The sequence below is a fragment of the Styela clava genome, chromosome 15 (assembly GCF_964204865.1).
Source record: "Styela clava chromosome 15, kaStyClav1.hap1.2, whole genome shotgun sequence".
NCBI classification, from domain to species: domain Eukaryota; kingdom Metazoa; phylum Chordata; class Ascidiacea; order Stolidobranchia; family Styelidae; genus Styela; species Styela clava.
This window is the reverse complement of record NC_135264.1, coordinates 18,121,137-18,137,305: the sequence shown is the minus strand read 5'-3', so window position 1 is coordinate 18,137,305 and position 16,169 is coordinate 18,121,137. Positions and strand designations below refer to the sequence as shown.

Here is a 16,169-nt window from a genome sequence, read left to right as displayed (position 1 = left end):
CGCGATCATCGCTTTCAAAATAATCGGGGTCCTGGACATAAAGGGTGAAGAAACATAAACGTTTTGATTTTCGACATGGTTGTTTCTTTAGAAAGACTGTGCTAAGGGTTGAATCGATACAACTCAAAACGTCATGACTTTTTCCGGGGAAAATGTAAGTATACCAATGACCCATATTTCAAGTCCCATATTTCATAAAGTCCCGCTTTGTTGCCCACCACTATATTATACAATACTTGCCACTGTTGATACTTTTCAAAATTACTGTTAAAAGTTGTCGGCACTTTGCGGATCATATTCGAATTCGGCATCGAATCATTGAGTTTGCACGTAATATAGCAAATTCTGATTTTTCGTTAATTTTTGAAGATCCATATTTAGTTAAGTTTTGTTCTTCTGATGATCATACTTAGGTGTTAGACACTTGACTTGTACATGTGATCGAAATCGTTGTCAAAAGTTGTCGGCAAATAAAGCAACATATTCGAATTCGACCTCGATATATCGAGTTCGCATTAAATTTCAAAATTTTTTGTTTTTGTCCAATATTTGAAGCCCCATAAATCATAAAGTCCCGCCTTGTTCCTTCAACTTTTATATATAATACTTGTCACTATTATTGCTATTCAAAATTACTGTTAAAAGTTGTCGGCACTTTGCGGATCATATTCGAATTCGGCATCAGATCATTGAGTTTGCACGAGAAATAGCAAATTCTGATTTTTCGTCAATTTTTGAAGGTCCATATTTAGTTAAGTTTTGTTCTTCTGATGATCATAATTTGGTGTTAGACACTCGACTTGCACATGTGATCGAAAACGTTGTCAAAAGTTGTCGGCAAATAAAGCAACATATTCGAATTCGGCCTCGATATAACGAGTTCGCATTAAATTTCAAAAAATCATGTTTTTACCAAGTATTTGAAGCCCCATAAACCATAAAGTCCCGCCTTGTTCCTTCAACTTTTATATATAATACTTGTCAATATTATTGCTATTCAAAATTACTGTTAAAAGTTGTCGGCACTTTGCGGATCATATTCGAATTCGGCATCGAATCCTTGAGTTCGCACGAAATATAGCAAATTCTGATTTTTCATCGATTTTTGATGGTCCATAGTTTGTTGAGTTTTGTTCTGCCGATGATCATACTTTGGTGTTAGAAACTTGACGTGTGCCGGCAGTTAAGCCGTTATTTCAAAATATCAGTCAGCTGTGGGCTCGGTGATGTTCGCCTGTGATCTCTTTACAATTGATAATTACACGGAAGCAGAATCTGACCTATTTAAACATGAATGAGTAACTTCTTAGTATATGTTTTTTTTATATTATATTACTATATTAGGTAGAAAAAACGAACATTTATAGTTTTTAAGCGGATTCTAAAAGCATCCTATGTCGCGATTCGTTCTGCTTATTCTGTTCCGCATTTGTATTAGAAGGGTCATGACGAGTAAAACAACATAAAAATTCAAAGTCGCTATATGAATCGAATCATTGAGTTCGCACGAAATATAGCAAAACAGAATTTTCGTCAATTTTTGAGAGTCCATACTTTGTTAAGTTTTGTTCTCTTAATTTCGAATTCAGCCTCGATATATTGAGTTCGCATCAAATTTTTGAAATTTTTGTTTTTGGCCGGTATTTGAAACCCCATAAATCATAAAGTCCCGCTTTGTTCGCTTCAACTTTTATATATAATACTTGTCTCTGTTAATACGATTCAAAATTGCAGTTAAATGAAATGTTAAATGAATAAACTTTGCGGATCATATTCGAATTTGGCATCGAATCATTGAGTTCGCACGAAATATAAAAATCTTCTTTTTCATCAATTTCTGATGGTCCATAGTGTGTTGAGTTTTGTTCTGCTGATGATCATACTTTGGTGTTAGACACTAGACGTGTACTTGTAATTGAAATCGTTGTCAAAAGTTGTCGGCAGTTAAAGCAACATATTCGAATTCGGACCCGATATATCGAGTATGCATCAATTTTAGAAATTTTTGCTTTTGGCCGGTATTTGAAGCCCCATAATTCATAATGTCCTGCTTTGTTCCTTTCAACTTTCATATATAATACTTGTTACTATTGATACTATTCAGAATTACTGTTTAAAGTTGTTGGAACTCTGCGGATCATATTCGAATTTGGTCTCGAACCCTAGAGTTTGCATGTTTTTTTCGATATATTTGTGTTCCCATCAAATGTAGCCTTTTTTAATTTGTATTTTTTTTTTATTCTGCAAACATATTCTTATACGTTTTAGTTTTTCTGTTTTATGTGATATACAGTTATGTATGTTGTAATTACCACTACCAGCTGAATGTGCTTAAACTTGTATTTTGATCCGAGTTGTTTCCTTCGGAACATATTTTTCCGAATAGGATCCATTTATTCCTTAAAAATATTGCAATAAGAGATTATTTTCCGCATGGGAACCGGTTGAAAGTTTTTCTGCTGAAATTCTGCTGGATTCACAGTGGTGCCTGAGTTGAGGTTGAATTCATATTTATCCCGCGAGGGAAAGCCGATAACTTGGCAAATTTTATTTTCTAATAAGATAATTTGTTTTCTCAGTTAGGGATACGAGAGTATGGAAACAAGTGGAATTATAGTGGTAAGGTGCTTTGGTGCCGGAGACGTCGTGTAAAGAGGTACAAGCCTAAGGACCTAACCTGACGTTACGGTAACAGGTAAAAAATAATAAAATTCAATTGGCGATTGGAAATAATCCACAAAATGATTAAATGTGGCAATAACTATTATTCCTAATTAGACAAAATATGTACATAAAGAAACTAGTATATATTAGAAAAATTTAGTCCATCATTGAAAACATGAATGAAGTAAACACTGTACGGTACCGGTAGTACCGTACCGGTACCGGTACCCAAGCAAACAGCATATGGAAAATGCATCAATTTAGTTGTTGCAATATCATTAAAATTTTGAAATTGGTGAGTATACTGGCACTTTACAAAGACACAAAAGATAGCTAAGTATTTGTACACAATCTGAGACCAAATTATGGATCATGGGTGAAGTGACTCACCGGTACCGGCGGTATGGTTTGGATCCAAGATAACCCGTCTGAGCCTGATGTTGGCAAGATGAATAGTTTGGTTATTGTATGAGTGGCACATGGCGGGTGGAGGCTAACTCGCCATGGACCACTCGCCATGCGACGGAAGATAGCTAAGTATTTGTACACAATCTGAGACCAAATTATGGATCATGGGTGAAGTGACTCACCGGTACCGGTATGGTTTGGATCCAAGATAACCCGTCTGAGCCTGATGTTGGCAAGATGAATAGTTTGGTTATTGTATGAGTGGCACATGGCGGGTGGAGGCTAACTCGCCATGGACCACTCGCCATGCGACGGCGGTTAACGGGTTAGCCTGCAACTGTGCGGAGGCTCTTCTTGTAATGGGAGATGGAAAGGTGGCTGTTTATACTAACAACTTCAATAGTAAGGATAAATATATTAAATTAAATGTGTTTGATTACAATACCTACTGTGCAAATGGTAACAAAGTGACAAGAAAACGGGCTTATATGTCGGAAGGCATACCGGTACCGTACGGTACTCGACGGGCAAAAGATGTCTCAACTTATCATTTTCATCTAAGCATGCTAAATATATCATCATATTAATTGATTGTATGAGCACTGAATCAACAACAGCGCTAAATATATCAAAAGTTCTATTTTGCTACCGGCAGTCTCATTTTATTCTAACAGCCGTTGATTGCGAGCAGAGAGGGAGAGAGAGAGCTAACTCGCCATGTCTTTATTCTTTATAATTGACGATCGACATTGCCACTTCGAGAGAGAGGGCCCTCATGGCGAGTTAGCCGTCAGCCCACATGGCTATGCACTGACACGGTGGGGGAAATAACAAGTTCAATATTTACAGAGTCTCTATCTATTTCAGTTACTGTGGACTGTGGGTGAAGTCAAGTGTTGAGCTGACAATGACAAGGGGTTGAGGGTGTCAGCACATCAAACAGATGTGGTGACCCGAGACAGGTAAGATGAAAGCATGACCGTCTTATATTTTATTTTAAAAGAGACATATGTGCTTTCTGTAAAATGTGTTCATATGTGCTTGTGAAATACTACCGTAAAAGCGCCTAACTTCGGACAAAATTACTATATTTTCATCAATAACTCGGCCATTTATTGTCCAAACGGTGCCAAAATTGCTCGGTAAAACATTCGTGCGGTAATTTACATTCCCTGCAAATTTCGGTTCAATTGGACTATTTCTACTATTGAAATAATCGATATTTCTTGCCATCAGACTGTTATCCTTCACTGCCCTAACTTCGGACAGTCATTTTCTTCACTGCGTAACCGCGACGCACAGAGAGAAAGAGGTTTCCGATGCGGATGACGTAATCACGTCGTTGTGTGAAGATAAGACGCTCGATTGTCGTCGTAACGTAACATTGACGTCACGACGAAAATGCATTATTTGAAACTTCCGTCATCCTATGTTTACATCTTTCGTTCGTTATTTTCGATACTTCAATCCACAATGAAGTATTTTAACGGGCTTCTATCGAAGTCTTTGAAGTATTAATATTCTCAACCGATAGCTTTTTTTTATTCTGCGCGGTTATCTTTATAAATGATAATTTATATCAAACACACGGTAAATCCGATTGTAAAGTTTAATTTAAAATTCAACTTAATCTTGTAAACATGTAGGTCCCGTTTATTTGTTGGAGATTAAATTTATTTTTAATTTCGAGTGAATAAAATTCACCCAGGCCGTATTCAATAACTGTCATTTCGACTACTAATCATAAAATAATGGTTAAGTCAGTGCACTGTGCCATATGGACGTTGGAATTATCATAGTTTTATATATTCGATTTTTAACGTCATCGATTAAGTGTGACATGTATTTTCATTAATGTAATTTTGGCATATATTCATACATGACCGAACAAAATACAAAAATATAACATTGGAACGCCGTCTTTATCTTAACGGAAATTGTCATGTTGTGTCTGGCGTCAAAATTCATTTCCGCGACGCAGTGTGACGTCGTGTCGGAAGTGAGCGAAAAATAATCTACGTGAGGTTGACGTAATTTTTGACGCTGCGTGAAATCTTAATATTCTTACGGAATTTATAATTCAGAATTTTAGGTTTTATTTAAATCTCGTACGACATCTTGCGATCACTCAAATAAATTATATACATTGTTGTCGCCCTCTACCGAATGATGGTATTTTGACGATGATAGCTTCAGTAGGAGCGACGCTCTGCGCCGTTGAATGCCGGGCAGTCAATTTTCGGCAAAATTTCCGTTTTTTTACCAAAAAAATAATTATGCAACAATAATAAAGATGAGAATAGATGTAGATATAACAGCGCAACCTATAATAATTAAAATTAGCAATATACGGCGCGTTTTAGCCAAGATATGGCCGTTCAAAAATTTCGTCCGAAGTTAGGAACTGTCCGAAGTTAGGCGCTTTTACGGTATTCCATATTATGACGCCTTTGTATTTCAGTGAACTTTGAGAATTGCTCAGTGAAAAGCGAGGTACAAAAAAATTGGACTTGGTTGAAGAGGGAGTGTTGTGTTCATGCACAGAGGTAAGCGAAACAAAATAATTGTCGAAAGCTGTGGGCAAGTGGTTGTTTTGAAATTGATGCATAACTTTGGAGATCTCTAGAGTGTGAATATCAGATAGTTTTAACACCCTTGTTTTATGGTATAGGGTGTTTAGGTTTGTACGAATAGATGCTCTAGAGAGGGTTCTAACAGCTTTATTCTGCAAAATCTCTAATTAAGGAATGTTAGTTTGCGTTGCTGAGCCCCAAGCGGTTATGGCATATTGTATGTGGGATTGAAAGAGAGCAAAGTAAACAGTTCGCAGAGTGGCATCCTGAACATAATGTCTGAGTTTTCCCAATATCCCAACCGATCTCGACAATTTCTTATGTAATTCGATAGTATGGGTGTTCCATTTTAAAATATTATCTATATGGAGCCCGAGATATTTATAGGATTGGACAACTTCCAAGGCAACCACCCTAATTTTCGCCTGAAAACCATGACTTTAGATTTTTCGACATTTACAGTAAGTTTGTTGCATAACATCCACTCATATATTTTATTTATTTCTGAGTTTACAGTGTTCGAGTGTGGTCTAGTCTTTTCCACTAGCAAGCAGGCAGGCATCATTGGCGAAGAGCTTGGTTAGAAGATTTGAGCAGTTTGACAAGTCATTTAATCCTAACCCTGGACAATTCCGCACTGAATGGGCAACATTGGGGACTTATGAGAACCTAATTCAACAAATCGAAAACAACCACTCAGGTAATTAGCTAGTAGTTTGCTTACATTACCTCTGAAACCATAGTGTTGCAGCTTTCTGGTGCCCGGCATCTTGGTTCACATACTACAGGAGTATTAACTTCTTAGTTTACTTTCGTAACATTAGCCAATCAGCATGATCAAAAGGGTGTGGTAACAAAAGGCGTTCAGACATGTTGTCATGGAAACCATTCTTAAAAACAGCAAACTTTGTAATGGTAAATCCTGGGGGTCAAAGGTCGAGAAAAGGTCAATTTGACGGTTAAAGGTTGGGGAAACATCTGACAGAGACTGGGTATATTATATTTCTTTTCTATTTCCATTCATTCTCTGATCTCGTTCTTTTTCACCTGGCCTATTTTTACTTCAGTTATGTTTGTACCAATCATATATTTTGTACCAATATTATATATTTTAACTGAATATTTTTTGTCCTGTTTTTGTGAATGTTTTTTTTTTCAGCATTTAATCTGGGATTCCTGCTTTTCTTAGGATGCCTTTCATCTGACCCTTTTTTACATTTGTCATGATCGCACCAATTGGACATTTTTTAACAATATTTTATATCTGAATATTTATTTTCCTTAATCTTGTTCCCCATCCAAGCTAGATTTTGTGTTTTCAAGTTAATCTATAATCTCACTTTCTTTATAGCTATTTATCTTTAAAATTAAATATCCAGGTAAATTGGAATTGAATTGTGAAGATCGAATTGAACTATGTTGCAAGATACAATGAAATTTCAATGGTTAGTAGTAAGATTTCCATATTCCAGGAAGAGGAAAGTCGATAATACGGCTAAATCATATGTCATGCCATGGCATCTGATTCGATTACCAGTCCATGATGGGTATGAGATTAGTAAGCCAGTTATTTGTTTCAGACGCATGGACTTGATGGTAGAGGAAACCGTGACCGACCCCTATTTCGTGAACAATCCTACGGCAAGGAGTCTGGCAATCCTTTCGCACTTAACTATCACTGCATGGCAGGACTATATATCCAAGGTAATGGATAGGGATCTTTTAAACAGAGCTGGGGCCGTAATAAAACTGAATATTATGCGGATTTACTGAAATTTTTGACGATGTTCATCGAATTTCGCTTTGGTGAAATTGGATCGGATGTACCATCGGCATCTAAGCCATGAATTCGTTTCCTACCAGAAATTTTAAACGACTACCCATTACACGGGGCAAAAAAACACATCTAAGTTCTTGCTATGTTGTAGGTATACACAGTACGATGCAGGATTCACGAAAATTGCAAAGGTTTCATCAATCCTGGTTGTAGGGTCTGAGTTGTTTTGATTGAACACGTACCTCCTCACAGACGAACCCTTGAATCATCGAAATAGTAAGTCTTAGCCTTCCTTCTAAAACTAAGATGTTGATTTTATTAAACATTCTCAATAGTGCAGTGGTTTCTAACTGGGAGGCTGTGGTCTCCTGAGGGGGCCTCAATACTAGGTGCTGAATTGATATTACTGTGATTGTGTTTGCAGACTTTTCCCTTCAAGATAAAACTGAATTGCCGGCTTTCTGTAGGTTATTTCTAGTCCCAGAGCATTTTCTTATGTGTGAATTGTTTCAGTATCTATCAATCAAATTAACACAGTAAATACATCTGTTCTCTCTGAATTCTAATGCTTGTGTGACTGGCTGTATATATAACACCAGTAGCCATATTTATGAACCATAAATAGCGATAAATGAGTGCATAATAGAATTGAGTATATTATTGATTTTTTAATTAATAAACAGAAGGGCATGAGGTCCAAATGCCTCCGCATGAGTCCCAAAAGCCATAAAAGATTGTGAACCACTGCTTAATATAGTCTGTGCACATTTTGCCATTATCGAAATTATTTTCAACCAGGACCTGATTGTTGGATTTCTAAGAATCCACTCTGTTGTCAAAATTTATGACTTTTAAAATTCAACCAAACATGGTTCTTGAAATAAGAAACTCGGAATTTGACAAAGCTGAACTCACTTTGATGAGATGTTTCATAGTCTTGGGATTGTCTGGATGCATTAAAGGTATTTTGAATGTAAATATCGATCAGTAGTAGCATGGGTCACCTAAAACGTTGTTCTTGGTTCTTGGCATACTTGGGGGTACTCCTGAAGCATGTGAACCAAGATGGCGAACACCCGAACGTAGTATGTGTACCAGGTTAGGGTTAGGCCATAATTTGCCTTATTTTAGTTCCACTACGAGTTCAGGGACTAGCATAGCGACTCTGTTAGTATTTGTCCCTTAAATTATGACCTAACCCCAACCTGGGACACATACTATGTTCCAGTGTTTGCCATCTTGGTTCACATGCTTTGGGAGTACCTACATGGGGGCCCCTGGGTGATTCTGAGGATGACATAAGTATTCGCTAAGTGCCATTCGTGGGGGGTTAATTTGAAGTAAATTGATTGACTGCTCAAATGCATCATTTGTTGGATCAATGACTTTATTCCTTTCGGAATATGAGGGACCACCTACACCTCTGAGCTTCTAGACTGATTTAAACAATGTTTTGGACGCGTGCATTAGGCTACATCGGTCCTATTCATCATTGTGCCATTTGGTACAAATATATGTTTATTGTACATTAGAGCTGTTACGTTAGTTATTTGTGAATAAACTGTTTTTGATTTATAGTTTTATAGCATCCGGCCCAGTAAGCAATTATCTGAAACCAACCCACTCAGGGAAGTAATTTCCCACCCCTGGCTTAAATGCATTTCTTTATTTGTTGGATACGGAATATGATGGACCACCCGGTACAATTAACTAACTCCAGACCTGATATTCTATGATTAAGTCATCCAATCCAATGTTCTTCAAATAAAGAAAAGTCATTAAGAGCGTAGTTCTGCCAACATTTTGTTTTGGCTGGAGAGACGTACTTTGTAAATATTGCTCTTCGAATTATCTTGTTGCTCTCATCGATGGATTCCAAACTCTAAAATTTCGATCATTCTCAAATTAAATATTTGAACCTTGGGTGTCACTGCTTGATAACCAGTTTTGATTTCCCTGCGACTTTCCTTCCCAAGTTAAAAATGTTTAATTATCATTTTCTCGTAATTTGTTTTCGATTGTTGTTGATTTTACTGGTTAGAAAAATAAACTTGACTTGATAATTTATTCCTATGAAGACAGGAATCCGTCATAAACTTTTTCGATATATCAATCAGGTCAGGTCAGATGACAATACAAGAAAATCCACCAAGTGCATCAATTTAACAAAGTCATATGCAGGATCTGAGCCGTTAAAACTACAAGATACTGTGGTTGAACTTGAGAATGGAAGAAATCTTATGATGGTTGCATTGACACGAACAGGTTTGGGTCATTTGTTTCTTGTTTTATATTTTTATCAGAACTTTGCATGAATGATAGTTACTAGACGTCTCAACATACTTAAATGGATACCCCCGAAGTATGTGAACCAAGATGGCGGACACCGGAACTTGTACCAGGCAAGTTATTATTCCAATTTTCCTTATATTAGTTCTACACTGACACTTACTAGATGTATGAGTACGAGTTATTCCATTCTAATGGTTTGGCTCGCTTCGTATCTTTGGATAAATGTGACTTGTAAATTATTACAAATTTGTAATATAATATAAATTTAAAGTTGAATTTATATAATTAAAATTGAAAAACATATATCATAGTTTTGAGTCCCACTTCCATGAAACTGTATTCAGGCTAATGTTTTATGACAGTAGTCACACATACAAACCTTGGTGAGTACGGTCGTAACCATTGTGATTTCGAACAGTCCTACAGCCCTTGTGGAATCCACGATGTTGATGATGGCTTATAATGCCTTGTCGAGTAACGTCTCTAATAATTGATTGTGCTATCTGTCTAGTGCTAACGTGTCGCAGTTGCGTCACTCGCTAGTTATCTTATGTTGTGTGTTATGCTGAGTGTAAGCGTATTCGGTTGAACCCTTATTCTATAATAGCTTGGGCGTAGAACTTAACATATAACCAAGACAAATGACTTTCAGTTTCACATTAGGAACTAAATATTTCCTAAAAAGAAACAGTTTCAGCGAATCTCCATACCTTCTCAGTAGAACTATATGCATGGCCAAGGAAGTGGGGGTTCAGAAATTTCTAATTGCCAAGTTAGACAAGAGTTTTAAGCTACGGAAAATTGCAATGTATGAAGTTTGAGTCATATACAGGATCTGAATTTCACATTCCTAGAACGTAAGGCCTTTAAACCCCATGGGTACATCGTATCTGATTGATTTTACTGAAAAACTATGCTTGAACTGGACTAGTCTAAATAAAACATTTCATTTATATTGAAGGCGTACCGTGAATCCACGCATGATCGCAGCAGAAGCTGAATAAGGTCCTGTGATAGAACTTTGATGAATTATATTTGACTAAGGTAAGATAGCAAATAAGTACGGTCGCATATTTAGAGTGCATTTAAAGTTTTGGCAACAACTGAAGTCTTTGTCGATATCAGTATTGATATTTTCCAATTTGGATCAGACATGGGCAAAGTACGGCTAGTGGGCCATATCCGGCCCGCTAGATCAGTGGTTCCCAACCTTTCTATCCTGGCGGACCGGTAAAATTAAATTAAATGTACTCGCGGACCGGCAAAAAATTGAAATGACTGGAACAGATAATATAATGCAATGTCAGGCACTCAAAAAAGGCACACCTAAAAACATTTCACACGAAGAAAAACTATCAAATAATGTGCCTGCCAAAAATTGAAATGTATAAAACATAATTTAATACCATCTATTTCGTAATAAAATGCAGTACTGGGCAGTGGCGTAGCAAGACTCTCGTGACCCCGCAAAAATATTTCGGGGAAATGACCCTAAAAACTCTCGGACATAAGCTAAAACAACGCTTTTTTTATTTCGTCAAAAAGCATAACATGTCGCTATTAAAAGGCAATGGTAACATAAAATTTGCCGTTTATCTTGGTTACTTTATATTTTTTTCATACGTGCGTCCTCTTCTGCCCTTTTTCTGCGTTTCTGTGCGCCACTGAGAGGTTTTGCTTTCGACATCATTGTGACAGCCTTCGCAATTTTTCCGGTGCAATCAAACCACAAGACGCCGAAAATCGACGACTCCCTGGCATTGTTACTTAACAAAACGATTTGAGAAGAACTAACATCAACGTTAGATGTGCATTACTGGTTTTGCAATGCAACTTTTGGTTTTGCGGCTTACATTTCTAAATTCTAACCACTTTGGCCCCTTGGCGCTGTGGGTCCTCCCGCGACCGCGGGGGTGGATGCTACGCCACAGGTACTGGGCACCCATTATGCGTGAGAAAGGCACGCATAAAACATTTCACATAAAAAGCATGTACATGCCAAATATTGTATAAACACAATTAACTCTAGTGAGAATTTTGCTGCTGTTTCGTTTCCAATATTGGATTGCAAACGACGCCTCAAAGAAGTTTCTGCAACACGTAGCTCTGCAGAGGCGAGTAGCCGATTTCGTTGCTGTGTTTTAATTAAAGCTAGTGATGAAAATGTTTTTTCGCATTTACGGAGTAACTGATTGAAAATACGGACAACAGTTTGATTGCTTACTTAGCGATGGGTATTCGCCATCAAGAGATATCCAAAATTGTGACAGTGATTCTTTCTTAAATCTGGACTGTAAAGTTGAATCACAATTTTAATTAAGTTTTTTTCTTTTTGACTGGCAAGTTGGCACCAGGATCAAAATCCTACTATGTCTTCTCAAAATATTGGAAAAGATCTCTGCCGCCTATGTTTTTTGCGCGTCTCGTGACCACCTGCAGTGTCGCAACAAGTTCATATCTTACTGGAATACTATACTGCTCTTGACAGTTTTCTGGTTTAAACAAAGGAAATATGCATAACGTTTTATATAAATGGTCATAATAATCAGGAATATGGCGCAGAACAGAAAAAGCACGCGTGCCAATTTTTAGCTTTTGAATTTTGCATATTTGATGGAGTGCATTCGCGATGAATCAGAGCCGAAAAAGCAAAAAATGTGATTACTCGGCGCCAAGATGTCGCAATATGACGGCAGGAGAGAAATTGCGTAATAAACCAACGCAACCTCATCTTCGGTAAAGCGATCGGAGCGCATTCGCGATGAATCGGGGCCAAAAAAGAGAAAAGTGTGATTACTCGGCGCCAAGATGTCGCGAATTACGTCGCAATATAACGATGAAAGAGAAATTACGTAATAAACCAACGCAACTTCGTCTTCGGCAAAGCGATTGAGACGGAATAAAAACAACGAAATTTCTCGCGGACCGGCAAAAAAGCTTCGCGGACCGGCACCGGTCCGCGGACCGGCGGTTGGGAACCACTGCGCTAGATGATACAGTCTCGCCCGTCTGAAATGAAAATAGCTCAAAGAATTAGTTGAGATTGCGATTAAATTTAGTTTCAGCACAGGGCATACTGTTTTCCACTCTTGCTTTTTAGCACTGTTAATATTCTTCATAAAATGTAACATTTACGTCTCACTTACATGGCCCGCCAGTCGAGATGGGCAAAATTGTTGGCCCCTTTGCCCATCCCTACTCTAGATCGAAAGGCAAAGAATTTCCATCAAGGCTATTTGTCTTGCATGTTAATAAAAGAGAGTTTGGCAAGATTGCCAACCTGAATCAGAGTTTAAAACTTTTAATGGTGAAAATAAAGTTGAAATTTTTATAAGTTTAGGATAGGATTTATATCCCTGGGAATGGGAAGCTGATAAGACGGCTTAATCATAAGGCGAGTCACAGCCTCTCGTCATGTTACCTGTCCAAGTCTGGTATGGGATTAGTTAGCCAGATTTTTTTTTTTGCAAGCATGGACTCAATGGTGTAGCTAGCTGTAAGTGACCAAGTAATTGCGTGAACCACTCTACAGCGACGAGGAGTCTAGCAATCCTCTCACAGATAGCCATCCCCACATTCGAACCCACGCAGGGTAATCAGAGGTAGCATATTCCTAACCTAACGCTTAGCACAATGTGCCACACCGCCGAGCCCTGTAACAATTTATTGAAGAAGAGTTGGTAACACCAAAGTTTTTCATTAGAGTTTGGAGCGGCTTATTCACCTTTTACGCCAAAGTATCGAGAATACAAACAAGATTGAAGGAGATGTTGAACGAGCACCTGTTATACAGCTGCAATTGGTGAGTTATATTTGTCTGGATGGATGGTTATGGATCAATAAATTTAATTACATTGAATTACGGCGGATCATTCACACACAAAGTAAAGAGACTCGTTTCAGAAAAAAGTTAGGTCCACTCGAAAATGGCGTTCTTTCTCGAATATGTCCGAAATGACCTTGGTCCCCTATATGTGGATGACATCAATTCGGCTCAGTGAAGCACGTACTTGTGGGTGATCTTCGTGGGTCATTTTCAGTAACGTAGCCAAATTTATAATTGCCAAGTTAGAACGCAACAGCCAACAGGTTCAGACCGGGGCCCAGTAATTTCAAGCTCCTAATGTATGATATAGTCCAGGAGTCGTCGAACTGCGGCCCACAAGCTAATTTGGGCTTTGCTGTGAGCAGCTTTATTTTAAATGCATTACAATCCGAATAAATTTCGTACTCGCTTGTCAGGTAGTCATTTGGAGGATGTACCGCAGGCAAGTATGTCATAAAAACAAAGTGTTCTCGTATGATATATTGAAAAATGCCACACACACATGTCATTGTGGCAGGCTTTTAACGTAGCAATAGAAAGTACGAATGCGCCATAATTTGAAGTTTAATGTGGCGATTGTCGAAGGCGGAAATGTGTATATTTGGCCTGCGAGTACATAAAGTTTGTCGACCACTGATATAGTCTCACCATCAATAAGCCAAGGTGGACACTCCTAACTGCCATGCCGCCACTACCACAAAAGCAATGTCTATAGGTAACACCTCTCAAACAACCAGTCTTTGACCAAAAATTATCAATTTTTCCAGCAGAAATTGATCTGACGAGCCTAGTTTCTCGACGCTTACAGAAGAATCTACTTGGACCAGAAATCGTAAAAAGTTTGACAATACGGCACGAGAGAACACAACAGACTGACGTCATCCAAAAATTTTATTTCTGCATATTTAAACGCTCATTTCCTCGGCCGGCTAATGATTATTAGCTAATCAAGATTGTTTATTATGGCGATACAGTTCTTTTCATATATATTCAAAACTATAAAAGTGATTTTGTAAAATTAAACTGGGGCTAATGATCCAAAATAAAGAATTACCTTTGGTGTGGTCTGATTCCAATACGAAAGATTCGGATTCGGACCGGGGCCCACCAGTTGAGTAGCCCTGGTATATTCTTATTGCAGTAGTAAAGAAACCGGACTTATATTCGCGATTATGTGATAAAATAAACTACTGACTGACTGACATACAGTTAGACTACATGCCAAAACGAGCAATAACTCTACATTTATCAAACAGACGAACATTCGCATAATCTAAGTATCAGTTCGGCAAGTGAATTACTAATTTTATTCAGCTTTTTTACATCCAAGTTGTGTAAAGGGACTGAAACCTATGGGCAGGGAAATATTCACTTGGTAACACAGACAGTCCCCGAACTCTTAATAGAACTAAAATAAGAATAAAATTAAATCGGTACACATACTACCAGAGTGCCCAATTGGAAAACTTGCTAAAAACGCATTTATCTTGCTTCAATTTGTACTATTATCCATACTTTGTACCTTAAATGTATACTGTTGCCAACCTATGGATCTTGGCTATCGAGATTGTCATATTGTGAAATCTAGAAGCGTGATTATATTATGTCCGTTTTAATAAATCCACGTCACCAGTGATTTCTCCACAACCCCTATAGGTGGTGATATTCAGAAAGTAGCTTGTATGTCGGTGAAGATGATCAGTCAAATACATAAAACATTTTTATAAATTACAAATAGTTTTAAATATTTACCATCCTTTTAATTTAAAAACACTGAAATACAAAAACTGGGGGCATAGTGCGTGTCGCTTTCAAGTTATTCTCGTTGAACTGAGTGTCACTTATTCCAATTCGGAAATAGATTACAAAAGTTGGGAGAGAAACAAACCACTGTTTAAATAAATGTAGCGCCAATGGCAGCCAACAATATGAACCCCAGAGATCTGCTTTCCAGTGATGATTTGTAGAGTTACGGGCGCGGCTACATAAAGTGAGAATGATTGAAATCTTAACCCCCGGCAATTTTTTTTGCCAATTGGCGAAAATTGGGGTCTAGTTCTGGAAAAAAAAGACGCGCACCTTGATCTCTATCGTCTATCTACTTTTACGACACACTCACAGTTACGAACGTATATATATATATATGCTTAACACAGTATTTTACGACGCACTTTATACAAGGCACAGTTGGGAACATACATATATATATACATTTTTAGCACACACACATATATACATTTATATCACAGTATTTACAACACATATTATACAAGGTAAAGCTCAGTTTCGAACACAAGATATACAGTTTACAATCCTGACACTCAATCCATTACTCTATCGCTACCTGCCTACCATCAGCGTCTGAATAATCGCTTTTGTGTCTCAATTTTTATCGGATGATGCTTTATTTTTTTTTTATAATTAGCTACCAGGACTGGATTACTTGTGCTAGAAGTAAAGCCCAATCCTTCGTACACCGCTCTGGCGTAGTTGGTAAAGCAGTCGGTCTTAACAGTGTCTCTCTAATCCGATGGCCATGGGTTCCAATCCGCCCAGACTTACCTTTTTAAGTAATTAAAACAAATGGAGCAAATAAGTTAATAAGTGAAAATTAGAAGTACATCTTGCG

General features: G+C 37.7%; 1 long non-coding RNA gene across 10 annotated transcripts; it reads left to right on the top strand.

The window, feature by feature from the left end:
• Positions 1-2,266: 2,266 nt before the first annotated feature.
• On the top strand, positions 2,267-14,416 carry LOC120334066 (uncharacterized). Of its 10 annotated transcripts, XR_013468958.1 has the most exons (12): positions 2,267-2,695; positions 3,940-4,034; positions 5,534-5,618; positions 6,162-6,345; positions 7,025-7,090; positions 7,226-7,349; positions 7,574-7,698; positions 8,221-8,384; positions 9,540-9,687; positions 10,676-10,758; positions 13,418-13,516; positions 14,311-14,416. It is a non-coding gene; the product is annotated as an uncharacterized LOC120334066 (long non-coding RNA). The 10 variants fall into 10 exon arrangements; XR_013468960.1 differs by lacking the exon at positions 7,025-7,090; XR_013468961.1 differs by lacking the exon at positions 7,226-7,349 and having other exon boundaries at positions 2,268-2,688.
• Positions 14,417-16,169: the final 1,753 nt, after the last annotated feature.